Source organism: Bos indicus x Bos taurus, chromosome X (genome assembly GCF_003369695.1).
Source record: "Bos indicus x Bos taurus breed Angus x Brahman F1 hybrid chromosome X, Bos_hybrid_MaternalHap_v2.0, whole genome shotgun sequence".
Classification (NCBI taxonomy): domain Eukaryota; kingdom Metazoa; phylum Chordata; class Mammalia; order Artiodactyla; family Bovidae; genus Bos; species Bos indicus x Bos taurus.
The window spans coordinates 71,524,814-71,541,439 of NC_040105.1; the positions used below are offsets into that span (position 1 = coordinate 71,524,814).

The 16,626-nt window shown below is 41.6% G+C and overlaps 1 pseudogene; it reads right to left on the reverse strand.

Moving 5' to 3' along the window:
- Nucleotides 1-12,904: 12,904 nt before the first annotated feature.
- Nucleotides 12,905-15,764, reverse strand: LOC113888078 (annotated as a pseudogene).
- Between the last annotated feature and the right edge of the window lie 862 nt (nucleotides 15,765-16,626).

Here is a 16,626-nt window from a genome sequence, read left to right on the forward strand (position 1 = left end):
AGACTAATAGAGTTTTACCAAGAAAATGTACTGGTCATAACAAACACCCTCTTCCAACAACACAAGAGAAGACTCTATACATGGACATCACCAGATGGTCAACACTGAAATCAGATTGATTATATTATTTGCAGCCAAAGATGGAGAAGCTCTACACAGTCAATAAAAACAAGACCAGGAGCTGACTGTGGCCTGGACCATTAACTCCTTATTGCCAAATTCAGAATTAAATTGAAGAAAGTAGGGAAAACCACTAGACCATTCAGGTATGACCTAAACCAAATCCCTTATGATTGTACAGTGGAAGTGAGAAATAGATTTAAGGGACTAGATCTGATACATAGAGTGCCTGATGAACTATGGAAGGAGGTACATGACATTGTACAGGAGACAGGAATCAAGACCATCCCCATGGAATAGAAATGCATAAAAGCAAAATGTCTGTCTGGGGAGTCTATGAAGAGAAGAAAAGTGATGACCAAAGGAGAAAAGGAAAGTTATTCTCATTTGAATGCAGAGTTCCAAAGAATAGAGAGGACAGATAAGAAAGCCTTCCTTATCTGATCAATGCAAAGAAATAGAGGAACGCAACAGAATGGGAAAGACTAGAGATCTCTTCAAGAAAATTAGAGATATCAAGGGAACATTTCATGCAAAGTTGGGCTCGATAAACGACAAATGTAGTATGGACCTAACAGAAGCAGAATATATTAAGAAGAGGTGGCAAGAATACACAGAAGAACTGTACAAAAAGATCTTCATGACCCATATAATCACAGTGGTGTGATCACTCACCTAGAGCCAGACATCCTGGAATGTGAAGTGAAGTGCACCTTAGAAAGCATCACTACGAACAAAGCTAGTGGAGGTGATGGAATTCCAATTGGGCTATTTCAAATCCTGAAAGATGATGCTGTGAAAGTGATGCACTCAATATGCCACCAAATTTGGAAAACTCAGCAGTGGCCACAGGCCTGGAAAAGGTCAGTTTTCATTCCAACCCCAAAGAAAGGCAATGCCAAAGAATGCTCAAACTATCACACAATTGCACTCATCTCACACTCTATTAAAGTAATGCTCAAAATTCTCCAAGCCAGGCTTCAGCAATACATGAACCATGAACTTCCAGATGTTCAAGCTAATTTTGGAAAAGGCAGAGGAACTAGACATCAAATTGCCAACATCTGCTGGATCATGGAAAAAGCAAGGGAGTTCCAGAAAAACATCTATTTCTGCTTTATTGACTATTCCAAAGTCTTTGACTGTGTGGATCACAATAAACTGTGGAAAATTCTGAAAGAGATGAGAATACCAGACTACCTGACCTGCCTCTTGAGAAACCTATATGCAGGTCAGGAGGCAAGAGTTAGAACTGGACATGGAGCAACAGACTGGTTCCAAATAGGAAAAGGAATACGTCAGGGCTCTATATCGTCACCCTGCTTATTTAACTTATATGCAGAGTACATCTTGAGAAACGCTGGGCTGGAAGAAGCAAAGCTGGAATCAAGATTGCCGGCAGAAATATCAATAACCTCAGATATGCAGATGACAGCACCCTTTTCGCAGAAAGTGAAGAGGAACTAAAAAGCCTCTTGATGAAAGTAAAAGAGGAGAGTGAAATAGTTGACTTAAAGCTCAACATTCAGAAAACGAAGATTGTGGCATCTGGTCCCATCTCTTCATGGGAAATAGATGGGGGAACAGTGGAAACAGTGCCAGACTTTATTTTTGGGGGCTCCAAAATCACTGCAGATGGTGATTGCAGCCATGGAATTAAAAGATGCTTACTCCTTGGAAGGAAAGTTATGCCCAACCTAGATAGCATATTGAAAAGCAAAGACATTACTTTGCCAACAAAGGTCTCTCTAGTCAAGGCTATGGTTTTTCCAGTGGTCATGGATATGAGAGTTGGACTGTGAAGAAAGCTGAGCACCAAAGAAGTGATGCTTTTTAAACTGTGGTGTTGGAGAAGACTCTTGAGAGTCCCTTGGACTGCAAGGAGATCCAACCAGTCCATTCTGAAGATCAGCCCTGGGATTTCTTTGGAATGAATGATGGTAAAGCTGAAACTCCAGTACTTTTCCCACCTCATGCAAAGCGTTGACTCATTGGAAAAGACTCTGATGCTGGAAGGGATTGGGGGCAGGAGAAGAAGGGGGTGACAGAGGATGAGATGGCTTGATTTCATCACGGACTTGATGGACGTGAGTCTCAGTGACCTCTTGGAGTTGGAGATGGACAAGGAGGCCTGGCACGCTGTGATTCATGGGGTTGCAAACAGTCAGACAGGACTGAGCGACTGAACTGGACTTGAACATTCTTTTGTATTGCTTTTCTTTGGATTTGAAATGAAAACTGACCTTTTCTAGTCCTTTGACTACTCTGAGCTTTCCATATTTCCTGGCATATTGGGTGCAGCTTTTTAAGAGCAGCATGTTTTAGGATTTTAATTAGCTTAACTGGAATTCTATCACTTTTTCTAGTTTTTTTTTTTTTTTTTTTTTTTTTGTAGTAATGCCTCCTAAGGCCCAGTTGACTTTACACTCCTGGATGGCCAGCTTTACGTGAGTAACCACACCATTGTGCTTATCCAAATCATTAAGATCTTTCTTACATAGTTCTTCTGTGTATCTGTGCCAACTTTTCTTACTCTCCTCTGCTTGTGTCATGTCCTTACTGTTTTTGTCCTTTAACATGTCCATCTGAAAAGTTGTTGCTGAGTCATGCAAAGACACTGGGATTCTTGGCCCGTGGAGGAGAAGAATTCAATCCAGGGCCAGAGATGAGGCTTGACTGCTCAGAACTTTTGTGTAATAAAGTTTTATTATACTATAAAGGAGATAGAGAAAGCTTCTGACATAGGCATCAGAGGGGTGGGGCAGAAAGAGTACCCCCCTGCTAGTCTTCAGCTGAATGTTATGTAGTCACTAGCAGTCTGTTAATAAAAGAAAGGAATGCCTTAAAACTCAGAATGGCACCAGGCTCCTCACCCATAAGATGCATTTTGGGATAATCTTGACACCAAATGGTTCATCCTGGGCCATAAAATGATTAACTTGAATCTTGAAGAAGGGCAGATCACCATACATATAGTTTCATTTACATAGATTAGGGGAACAATATCTGAATATAACATACTGGTTTGTCAAGCAGGTTCTGAGCTATTTGGCATAATCTACTTGAAAACAGAGTTTGTGGTAAATGTATAATACATTAGCATAGCTTAAGACAAACATTTCTATAAGAAAAATTCATTGGTTATCTCAAGGTTTGAGAATAGTTAACTTCAAGTGAAACCAGGTGTCATTATAGCAACACAGTATTTTAAAAGAAACCTCCTTTTTTTTGTTTTTGTTTTTTATTTTATTTTATTTTTAAACTTTACAATATTGTATTAGTTTTGCCAAATATCGAAATGAATCCACCACAGGTATACCTGTGTTCCCCATCCTGAACCCTCCTCCCTCCTCCCTCCCCATACCCTCCCTCTGGGTCATCCCAGTGCACCAGCCCCAAGCATCCAGTATCGTGCATTGAACCTGGACTGGCGACTCGTTTCATACATGATATTATACATGTTTCACTGCTATTCTCCCAAATCTCCCCACCCTCTCCCTCTCCCACAGAGTCCATAAGACTGATCTATACATCAGTGTCTCTTTTGCTGTCTTGTACTCAGGGTTATTGTTACCATCTTTCTAAATTCCATATATATGCATTAGTATACTGTATTGGTGTTTTTCTTTCTGGCTTACTTCACTCTGTATAATAGGTTCCAGTTTCATCCATCTCATTAGAACTGATTCAAATGTACTCTTTTTAATGGCCGAGTAATACTCCATTGTGTATATGTACCACAGCTTTCTTATCCATTCATCTGCTGATTGGCATCTAGGTTGCTTCCATGTCCTGGATATTATAAACAGTGCTGTGATGAACATTGGGGTACATGTGTCTCTTTCCCTTCTGGTTTCCTCAGTGTGTATGCCCAGCAGTGGGATTGCTGGGTCATATGGCAGTTCTATTTCCAGTTTTTTAAGGAATCTCTACACTGTTCTCCATAGTGGCTGTACTAGTTTGCATTCCCACCAACAATGTAAGAGGGTTCCCTTTTCTCCACACCCTCTCCAGCATTTATTGCTTGTAGACTTATGGATCACAGCCATTCTGACTGGCGTGAAATGGTACCTCATAGTGGTTTTGATTTGCATTTCTCTGATAATGAGTGATGTTGGGCATCTTCTCATGTGTTTGTTAGCCCTCTGTATGTCTTCTTTGGAGAAATGTCTATTTAGTTCTTTGGCCCATTTTTTGATTGGGTCATTTATTTTTCTGGAGTTGAGCTGTAGGAGTTTCTTTTATATTTTTGAGATTAGTTGTTTGTCAGTTGCTTCATTTGCTATTATTTTATCCCATTCTGAAGGCTGCCTTTTCACCTTGCTAATAGTTTCCTTTGTTGTGCAGAAGCCTCCTTTTAAATTTGTATAGAGAAGAAAAAAATATTGTTAGTTTGTTTCCTCCTGCCACTTAAGAGAGATAAAAATGTCTGACACTTGTAGGCTCTTTCCTCCTTTTTGAGACTCCTGGCCTTCCTGCCTGTTACCCTCTCATTCCCCTCTTTTCTTTTAGGAGAACTATGTTGCCTAGGGAATAGCGGTGTCATTCTCGTTCCATAACTGCTTCTGAGCTGACAAGGGGCATTGTCCCTAAATTGGTGAGGCAACATATTCTCCTAATCCTCATATTGAGGATATCTGATTCAAGGGCCCCAAATAGTAGTTGGAGGAAGATTCAGCAATAGCAGGAGTTTGAGCAACCATTTGTAACTTAAAAGCTTTCATGTGGCTAGAAAAAAATCCAGTTACACAGTTACAGATGCAAGGCAAAATAGTAATTAAAACAAGTTAAAATCAAAATTAAAAGTCACATTATGTCTATAGGTAAAGTGCAACGTGTTGCACCAGTCCATTTTAAGGTTGTTAGATGTCATCAGATGAAGAAGAGGCATCACACATGATTGTTGTTGAAGGTATTCACAGACTTGGACAAAGTCTTTTCCTTGAAGTGGAGATGTCCACCATGGGAAGCCTTCCACTGACGAAGGGGGGAGTGTTCCACAGACCCAGCAGTTAGACTGATTGTGGAATGCAGCATAGGAGTGAGCCCAGGACAGGAAGGCATTGTCTTGAGGATCAAACGGCAGACTCAGGATATTTGGAGTCAGCAGAAGTAAGTTCACATAGGTTTTCAGGCCCATCTGAAAAGTACAAAGTCAGAGCATAGAAAGTAAAGATATAAAATGAAGTCACTTAGTTCTGGTCAGGGTGCCACCTCTTAACTCAAGTGTGATGTACCCATGAATCAATTTCTGGCACTTTGGCAGCTGTGGGAGAAGAAAGAATAACCTGGTAAGGGCCTTCCCAGAGGGGCTCGAGGGATGGGCCCCAAGACCTCAGTGTTTTTATGAGGACCTTGGTTCCTGGCTCTAATAGAGGCTTGCTTAACTCAGAGACTGGGTCAGGAGTCATCTCCTGGAGTTCTGTTAATGCCTGTTGAAAAGCTGAGAGCTGAGTTTCATAACTAGTTAATTCCAAGGCTTCAGGGTCTATAACAATGTCTGTGCATAAGAAAGGCCTTCCACAAATATAGTCAAAGGGGGACAGTCTCTCCTTTTTTGGGGCAGTTTGAGCCCTCATTAAAGCTATGGGTAGGACTTTAATCCAATTGTCCTGCGTCTTTTGTGTTAATTTGTGCAGATGTCTTTTGATAATGTCATTAGATTTTTCAGCCTTTTCTGAGGATTGAGATCTCCAGGAACAGTGTATGTGATATTTTATTTTTAGAGCTTTAGACACCCCCTGAGTTACAGCAGTTTTAAAGGCAGAGCCATTGTCACTCTGAAGGCTCCGTGGTAGCCCAAACCTGGGGATGATTTCATGGATTAAAATCTTTATAACCTCCTTAACCTGTTCACTACGACAAGGAAAAGCCTCAATCCATCCAGTAAAAGTATCTACCCAAGCTTGTAAGCAAGAATATCTATTAGCTTTTGGCATATGAGTAAAATCAATTTCCCAGTCCTCTCCAGGATACTTCCCACTTCGTTGTAATCCAGATTTTGCTAGTTTTTCAGTCTTTGGGTTATTATTATTATTATTATTATTTTGAAAAACATCACACCTTTTGATAATGTTCGTTAAAGTTTTCATTACATTTTAACCTTCAAACAAACAAGAAGCCATTTGGTAAGTACTCTCTGCACCCAAGTGAAAACTCTGATGTAAACTCTTAAGAATTTTCCACTGAGCATTTTCAGGAATTATTAATCGTCTATCTTTGGACTGTAGCCATCTTTTATCAGTAATCTTTGCTCCTCTTTTCTCATATCTTTCTAATTTTTTCTCAATATATTGTGGTTTTCCTGTTCCACAGAACCTGTCCAGATCAAAGGCGTCTGTAGTGAAGGGGTTTTGAAAAGTGCCACTTCTCTGGCTTGACAGTCAGCCAACTGATTACCTTTGGCTACTTTACTCCCTTCCTTGCTGTGTCCTTTGCAATGCATAACAGCTACTTCTTTAGGACAATATACAGCAGTTAAAAGTCTCTCGATCTCTCTGAAATGTTTAATAGGTTCTCCTGTTGATGTTTTAAACTCTCTTTCTTTCCATATTGCAGCATGAGCATGTAAAGTCAAATAAGCATACTTAGAATCTGTAGATAGTTACTCGCTGCCCTTTGCTTAACTCTAGAGCTCGGGTCAGAGCCACAAGCTCTGCTAACTGAGCACTGGTTCTCTGGGGGAGAGATTTTGCTTCCAAAACCTGTTCAGCAGTCACCACGGTGTAACCTGCTTTATGCTTTCCATCCCAAACAAAATAACTGCCATCTGCAAATATTTCCATGTCAGAATTGTCTAATAGAGTATCCATTAGATCCTCCGGAGCTGCATAGTTTAAAGTTAGAAATTGGGAACAATCGTGATTGGGTGTTTCATTTTCCTTCTCAGGAAGGAAAGTGGCAGGATTTAAATTTCTACAAACTTTAAGCTTAGTTACTGATCCTTCTTCCCTGGTGGTTCAGAGGTTAAAGCGTCTGCCTCAAGGCGGGAGACCCAGGTTCAATCCCTGGGTCAGGAAGATCCCCTGGAGAAGGAAATGGAAACCCACCCCAGTATTCTTGCCTGGAGAATCCCATGGACGGAGGAGCCTGGTAGGTTACAGTCCATGGGGTCGCAAAGAGTCAGACACGACTGAGTGACTTCACTTTCACTTTCACTGGTCCTTCTAACAATAGTGACAGATATTTAAGAAGCCTACTGTCTGTCATCTAAATATTAACCTTAGAATTTAAGATTCCACTCACATCATGAGAATTCAGTACAGTAGGATTTCATCCATTATTTATTTTCAAAGATTCAGGTGCTGATAAAGCCGCTGCCCCAATTACTCTTAGGCAGTGGGGCCACCCACATGAAATTACATCTAATTCTCTGCTTAGATAAGCAATAGGTTGCTGGTGAGGCCCTCAGGGTTGTGTCAAAACTCCCAAGGCCACACCTTTGCTTTCAGTGACAAACAAATTAAATTCTGACCCTGTGGGCAAGCTCAGAGCTGGAGCTTGTAGGAGAGCAGTATGAAAAACCTTAAAAGCCTTTTGAGTATCTGGAGACCAAACCAGTTTTTCAGTTTGGGCCTGCTGAGTTTCAGCTATAAGTTGATATAAAGGCTGGGCAAGTTCCCCATAACCCAGAATCCAAATGTGACAGTAACCTGTGATTCCCAAAAATCCTCTCAATTGTCTTAAAGTCATAGGTAGGAGATGATTTAGTATAGGTTTAATTTTCTCAGGGCCTATGGCCCTAGTTCCTTCTGATATGATTAGGTGCAGATATCTAACTGATTGCTGACAAAGCTGAGCCTTTTTTCTTGATGCTTTGTAACCACAGCCTGCCAGAAAGTTTAAGGAATCTGAGGCTCGTGAACAAGCTTCCTGTCTCACCACAGAGCAAAATATCATCTACATAATGTAACACCACCGCTTCAGAGCTATTCAAGTTTTGTAGATCCCGTGACAAACTTTGTCCAAATAAGTGAGGACTGTCACGAAATCCCTGGGGCAAAACTGTCCAGGTTAACTGAGAAGTTGGCTGTGTAGGGTCTTCAAAGGCAAATAGAAATTGACTTTCCTCTGCCAAAGGCACTGAATAAAAGGCATCTTTTAAATCAATTACTGAAAAATATTTGGCTCATTCAGGAATTTCAGACAATAAAGTATAAGGATTAGGCACCACGGGGTATAAAGGAACTACAGCCTCATTTATTATTCATAAATCTTGAACTAGTCTCCATTTACCATTTGATTTCTTTATACCCAAAATAGGAGTGTTGCAGGGACTGTTACAGGGAATTAATAGTCCCTGCTCCTTTAAATTTTTGATGATGAGTTTTAACCCTTCCTTAACCTCAGGTTTCAGTGGATACTGCTTCTTATGTGGGAATAAGTGCGGGTCTTTGAGCTTGACAACTATGGGAATAGCATTGTGTGCTCGACCCACAGATTTTCCATCAGCCCATATTCTAGGATTTATATTTTGTTCAACTAAAGGGAGAGAAAGGGAGGGCTCCATATTCATGAAAACAGAGGCATGGACCTTGCTCAGTATATCTCTCCCCAAAAGGGGTGAGGGAGATTCTGGCATGATCAGAAACTTGTGTGAAAATAGCATAGAACCCCAGTTGCAAGATAAAGAATAACTGAAATAATACCTTTTGACTCGTCCAGACAGTCCCATTACGGAAGTGGGCTGGGAAGAAAGTGGGCCAGGGGCTTCAGTAAGCACAGAGTAAGTTGCCCCAGTATCTAAAAAGAAATTGACAGATTGGCTCCCCACAATTATTAATACCCAGGGTTCCTCATGTGTAACTAGGATGGGAGCTTGTGTGGGGACCCCCGGGCACCTTCAGTCCTGATTGTCTTGAGAGTCCAACCCCAGAGACCTACACCTCTGGGGCAGTCTGTCTTCCAGTGTGGCCCTTTGCAGACCCGATATGGAGCCAGGGGCGGCTTAGATGCCTGAGGGCAATCCCACTTGACGTGCCCCTCCTTTCCACAGTAATAGCAAGCCCATCCGTTTTCGCCTGCGTCCCTCTGGGCATCTTTCTCAGGCTGTTTAAGAACATTTTTCATAGCCATTGAGAAGGCTTCCACCTTTTCCTTTGTCTTTTTCTGCCTTTCTTTTCCTCATATTCCCTACCATAATAGACTGTCTGAGCCAGTTGTAACAGAGTATCTAAAGACTGTAACAGAGTATCTAAAGATGTCCGTTTTAATAGCTTACAGCAGATATCTGGAGCTGACTAAGTGAGAAATCTATCTTTTAAGATCACTTTTTCCTTGTTCCTTACAGAACCGGTCTAATTGTAAAACAGTATTATACTTAAGAGACCCTCCATCTGGCCACCATTTGCCATCTTCCAATGGATACCGTGGCCATGCAGTATCACATAGGAAGACCAGGTGTGTCTTCTTTAAGCCCTGGGGATCAAATCCATCCCAGTTTTTCAGGATACAGTTCAAAGGAGTGAGGCTGGAATTGTTAGCTCCCATTTGTAAGAGAGAAAAAAAGCAACCAGTGCCATCTTTCTACCGGAGGTGTCCCTCCCTGCTCTAGATGGGGGTGTAGACAGACTTTACACCAAAAGCTTTTCCTTCCTGGTCAGACTTAGTCTGTCCCTTACTGACACAGGTGCCGTACTCGTCCCTCCTGGTTCTACCACCAAGACAGGGTGGGGATGTACCAGGGGTAGACCTGATAGCATCCCTACCTGACGTCCAGCTCTTCACCATTAACCTTGCTTGTCTCTGATGCCACCCAGGGTGCGATCAGAGTAACCTTCCAGAATGTCTCCCAAGTTAAGACCACTGGGGGAAACATTTGTCACCTGAGTGCCTGTGCACAACCCGGAGTGTATTCCTGACCACAATAAGACCTATACGAACATAAAACTGAGTTGTCCCTTGCAAGCATCACCACACCAGTATAAGAGCCTCCTCTGGTCCACTAAGAGCCAGCATTACGAAAGGGGCAAACAACAACAACAACAACAACAACAACAACAAAAACATTGTGGTCCCACTCTGAGTAACCTTTAACCTCAGAGATGTTCTTGGAGCTAGAGCTCCATCTAGCTTCTGAATTTTCAATTCCTAGTGAGGCTAGGTGCTTTTTTGACTACCAATCCAAGTTTGGGACCTAAGCAACAGTACACAGTAACAGTATAGATCACAAGTCCCTTGAAAGTCTATGATCTGATAGATTAGGTTAGTACTTGTAATTCCCAAAGAGTTATGAAGTGGTCAAAGAGACCAAAAAGTTTGACCAAGAAAGGAGAGTTTGGTCCACATGCTTTGCCCATTTTTGGTTGGTTCCTGAAGGAGACATTGGGTGTCTCTTGGCATTGGCAGGTTGGCATAAACCCCCGACAGGTTTCTGCCGTAAGCCATATGAGATCACCTTGGAACTGCAGAGCAGGGCTCCTCACTTGCTTAGCACAGGGTATGTCATTCATTCACACAAGCACACAGTAGAGTTAGTAAAGCACAGCAGAAAAGGTGTTTGCTAAGAGAACAAAGAAGTAGAGCTCCAAGCATCCTTACTTTGTCGTGAAGTATCCTGGTTGAGCCACCCAAGATGAAAGGTTGTTGCTGAATCATGCAAAGATGCCGGAATTCTTGGCCCCCGGAGGAGAAGAATTCAATCTGGGGCCAGAGACGAGGCTTGATCGCTCAGGGCTTTTGTGTAATAAAGTTTTATTAAAGTATAAAGGAGATAGAGAAAGCTTCTGACATAGGCATCAGAGGGGGGCAGAAGAAGTACCCCCCTGCTAGTCCTCAGCTGGATGTTATATAGTCACTAGCAGTCTGTTAATAAAAGAAAAGAAAGTGAAGTCACTGAGTCATGTCCGACTCTTTGTGACCCCATGGACTGTAGCCTACCAGGCTTCTCTGTCCATGGGATTTTCCAGGCAAGAATACAGGAGTGGGTTACCAGTTCCTTCTCCAGGAGATCTTCCAGACCCAGGGATTGAACCTGGGTCTCCCACATTGTAGGCAGATGCTTTACCATCTAAGCCACCAGGGAAAGAAAGGAATGTCTTAAAACTCAGAATGGCACCAGGCCCCTCACCCATAAGATGCATTTTGGGATAATCTTGGCAACAAATGTTTCATCCTGGGCCATAAAATGATTAACTTGAATCTTGAAGAAGGGAAAATCACCATACAAATGGTTTCATTTACATAGATTAGGGGAACAATATCTGAGTACAACATACTGGTTTGTCAAGTAGGTTCTGAGCCATTTGGCAGAACCGACTTGAAGACAGAGTTTGCGGTAACTGTATAATACATTAGCATAGCTTAAGACAAGCATTTCCATAAGAAAAATACATTGGTTATCTCAAGGTTTGAGAATAGTTAACTTTAGGTGAAACCAGGTGTCATTATGGGAACAGAGTATTTTAAGAGAAACCTCCTTTTAAATTTGTATACAGAAGAAAAAAAATATTGCTAGTTTGTTTCCTCCTGCCGCTTAAGAGAGATAAAAATATCTGACATTTGTAGGCTATTGCTTCCGTTTGGAGACCCCTGGCCTTCCTGCCTGTTACCCTCTCACATCCTTGCATGAAATATTCCCTTGATTACCGGGGTCCAGCCCCAGCAAGATCCAGGGATATCCTCAGGATGAATGGCATCGACGAGAGAGATGAAAGTAAAAGGAGAGAGAAAGAGGCTGATATTTCTTGGTTTACGCAGAAAGCCAAGAAAGTCCCTGACACGGGCCTTGCTCTGTTCATGGAGGCCTCAGGCGCCCTCTCGATGGGGTGAAAACACAGAGCACTTTCTAGAGAAGGTCTTAGAAGCCCGGGCAGGAAAGTGAACTCAGAGGGCCTCTGCGCTCCAGGGGACCAGCCTGAAAAAAGAGAGAGAGAGAGAAAGAAAGAGAGAGAGAAAGAATGACACGGGGAGACCAAGTTCTGATGAAGTCAGGTCTGCAGCTTTATTCTCAAAAGGAGCTTTTATACCCTGAGTTACACATATCCAGAAGTGAAAGACACAGAGTCATGCAGAGTCAGTTCAACATTACATCAATTTGAACTGCATACCATTTCATTTATAAGGGTCTTTGTGTTATGTACATTATCTTCTGGCACAGAGGCCTATTAACATTTGGTGACTCTTTTCTGATAAAGGTTGGTCAACCAGAAAACCTGTTTTCCCTTAAAGTGTTTTTTTTTTTCTTTTAATTCATCCAATCTACTAAATAATGTTATATTATTATGGAGCAAAGGTGAAGTGGGTTACAAAAAAGAAAGTACTTATTAACTCAAGGGTCTTATGTTGTTAATGCCAAGGCTACTGTTTGTTTTTCTTACATTCCAACTATATTAACTAATGTACTCCCAGGCGCACCTTGGGTAAGGGATAAGGAAGCTCAGTAGCAAACATCAGCTCAACAATGTAGCATTATTTTAATAAAGCTTTTTTTTTTTTTTTTTTATTGCTCAAAGGTTATGCTTGGGGTGTTGTGAACAATCATGTGCATTAGTTGCAAGAGTATGGATAAACCTGTCAAGCAAGCTAAAATGTTGACAGAGGGGTTAGAATTAAAATATTCCTTTCAAGCCCAGGAGACTTATTAACTAGAGCCTTAAGTTGATTTTCTTCAGAGAAAGGTGGTCGGGGATAGCCCCCTGTTAATGTCAGAAGAGTTAGTGAAAGGCCTAATACAGTAAACAGTAGACAGACAGACTTTGGTTTCGAGGTCGATGCTTGGGCAGGTCCAGGGAGTCCCTTGAGTCCTGATCCGCCTTGCCTGTCAGATCTCCTACACATGACCTTGTCACGGGTGGGATCTCCTGTGCTGGCTCCTGGCATCTCCCCCTTTTTTATTTTTTAAGACAGCCAGATGTAATTCAGTCGTGAGCTTCTGAGTGTTTTGTCAAAGAGTTTTGACAATACAAGGAAGAATAATTATGAGAAGCAGAATTAGAGGGGCCACAGCAGCATAGCTAAAAATAGTAGACATAATGTTTTTTTCAGAAATAAAGTTTGAAAATGTGTGAAAAAAATCATTTGTTGCTCTTGCGGCAGTAAAATCCAATCAGGAATGTTTCATGGTCTTTATCTGATTGTGACGTTTTCTTAAATCTAAACTAACGTTGGAGCTATTTTATACCCCGGAAATATGGTTTTTAATTTTCTCCCAGTTATAATCTGTCTCGTTTACTTTCAGGGGTCTTACACAAATCCACCAGTAGTCGGCATGACAGGACAGTGCCAACTTTACTTTTAATGTCTGTAATTCAGTCTCATTATGCATTATCACTTTCTCCAGGGCATCTACCTTCATCTCTAGTTTTTTTATCTATGACTTCTTGTGTTGCCAATGTTAAAGAGACATTTTTAAACATAGTATTAACATATTGACTTGTTGAGTCCATGATATTGTTGCCACAGTAACAGAAGTAATTGCAGTTATTAAAGCTGATATTCCCAAGTAAGCCCACAAACTGTCTCAATCACATCAAATCTTGTAATTGTTGCAATACAGCAAGACCATAGTTATCATACCGATAAGTGGTTACAGTCACAGGCACCATAAGATACGGTGCATGTTGTTACACTACAAAGGAGCAAGCGTTATATTGAGGGTTCAAACAAGATGAGAGCATACATTGTTCACAAGATACAGTTAGGTCCCCCTCAATAACTTATTTGTATATTAAGTATTTTGGAGTTATTCAGATCAGATTACTCGCTCAGTCGTGTCCAACTCTTTGCGACCCCATGAATTGCAGCACGCCAGGCCTCCTTGTCCCTCACCAACTCCCAGAGTTCACTGAGACCCACGTCCATCGAGTCAGTGATGTCATCCAGCCATGTCATCCTTTGTCGTCCCTTCTCCTCCTGCCCCCAATCCCTCCCAGCATCAGAGTCCTTTCCAATGAGTCAACTCTTCGCATGAGGTGGCCAAAGTACTGGAGTTTCAGCTTTAGCATCATTCCTTCCAAAGAAATCCCAGGGCTTACCTCACTCAGAATGGACTGGTTGGATTTCCTTGCAGTCCAAGGGACTCTCAAGAGTCTCCTCCAACACCACAGTTCAAAAGCATCAATTCTTCGGTGCTCAGCCTTCTTCACAGTCCAACTCTCACATCCATATATGACCACATAGAAAAACATAGGGAGAGGGTAGGCAAGCTAAAATAGAGTAAGTGGACTCATTTTTTGGTTAGGATAGGGTAACAGGGGCAGTAGCAGCAAAGGCTCTCCATATATCTGGTTGCCAAAAGGTTTTGTCCTTAGCTGTATAGGACAACATAGGAGGAACAAATTGATTATGATGTCATCTATTGGCGGCTAACGGCCATGGAACAGAATGCTCTTTCCAGTTGTTAAATTTAGTGGTATAGCCGTGGATTGACTGTGGGTCTTGGCCTGGATTTGGGTTGTTTTAGTCCTGAATTGTATAGTATTTTCTCCCTGGTATTCGGGAGCCTGAAGCGATATACTAGTGGTGAAGCCTCAGATGAAGGGTCACTTGTCTTTTGGCTTTTCGTTGGTTCTCTCAGGTCTGGACTTGACGAGCTTTTGATCTCCCCATTTTTCCTTGGTCCCAGACTCTAGGACTCCAGGGATCTCAGTAACCTCAGGGGTCTAAACAGGAGAAGTGGAATCCTATGAAAACACATAAGCATACCCTCTCCCACAAGTTAGCAACACATCTGGCCCTTTTCACTCTCTGGTAAGGAGGTCTTTTCACTTGACCAGGGGCCAAGTCATAGCGCCTTTAGGAATCCATTGTCTCATCATTGTAGTCTGTCCCTGTGTGTTTATGTTTAAATGATTAATTACAAAGCATGGTGTAGAACATGATGTGGAGAGGAATACTTAAATTTTTTATCTTAATTTAGCTCTCTGATTTTTTAAAGTCTGGTGTGTCCTTTCCACTATAGTTTGACCTTGGGGAATATAAGGTATTTTTGTCTGAGATAATATATCTCTCCCCCATAAAGAAAAAAGTAGTGAAGGAATCACATATGGACAAAGGGTGTCTGTGTCCCCTTCTCATCTGACCAGGTTAAAATTTGTGAGCTCTTAGCAACCAAGGGCATTGACCCTATTTTTACCAAGCCAGCACTGGTTAAGTGTGTCGGCTAGGACGCGGGCCAATCTTTTTAAGCAATGTAAAAGATGTCTGCTCTAGTATTTAACAGCCTTGACATTTTATTTCCTTGAATTAAAAGATCCTTCAAAGGCCTTGGAGCTGTAATTTCCTGCACCCAAACGGCTAGATCACTAGATCCAAATGTTCTGTGGCCCTTAGCTTGAGAAGTCAAGTTTTTTCCTATCTGATATTAAGGTAAAAGCAAAAGCTGTGTTACTCTTTGACCTTTATTAATTTGCACAGTTTTGGTAGGTGGCAAGATCAAAACTTTAATTTTTTTCAATATAATCAGAATCTACTACACCAGGCACCACTGAAATTTCTTGAAAAAAAAAAAAAAAAAAAAAGTGAGCTGCGCCTCAGCACAAATCTTACAATGCCCTCAGGTAGGGGGCCACCCACTCCCATTGGAATTGGAGTAACTGGCACGTCAGGGGTTAATATTGTTGTTAAGTCCCCTTACCATTCCGCTTCTCTCCTAGCCTGAGTGAGGCCCTCCTGAGGGGGTTTTCTCCAAGGAGTATGCTCTGCATATTGTGCACACATCTGATTTAAAAGTTCCTTTGTTCAAAAAACCTTTTATCTTCTTCAGCCTTAGGCAATGCTTTGGGAGGCTTTGGGGGCAAAGTGGGGAACTCCTGGGCCCTGGGAGGCGGAAACAGAGGTGGTGGCGATGGCCTTAAATCAGAAAGTGGTGGAAAAGTTTTTAAAGGTTTGTGCAGAGCAGGAGGGGGCTCGCCAGGGCACCCGGCCGCAGCGTCCTGTAAGCCCTCTCCTTCCTCGGGAGGTAGAGCACAGTCTCCTTCCTTTTCTTCATCAATGGCAGAAAATATAATCTGTGCAGAAAGTGGAGACCCATCACCCACCACTACAGTCTCCCCCATAGGCTGTCTAACAGCCTCATGACGAGGGTCCAGGACATTTTTAATCATAATACACAGAGCAAAAGCATTTTGGTGCTTTGATGAAGTGAATGAGAGGCTTGGGCCTTTTCAAAGGCAGATGTTATAGAGATCTTGGTTAACGAATCTGCCAGATCATTTAGGGCATTTAAAGGCCCAGGCAATGTAGAATGAGCTTGAATGTGGCCAATAAAAATGCTCGGTTTCGCTTCTGAATTTGTTGCTGTAGTTTAGTTAACAAGTGAAAAATAATAGTTTTCTTTTTAGCCTTTAACTTAATTTAAAGTCTAGGCAGCTTTTTTAACTGTCTAGTATAGAATATACAACAAACACTTAACTTTTGATATATTTATATATATATACTATATTGTTATATACAATAGCAATAATTTTATTGTTATAAGTTACATTTAACTATACACAAACAATAATTTGTGTATATATATATACACAAATACACAAATGTATTAATGTACATATATACATATTAACT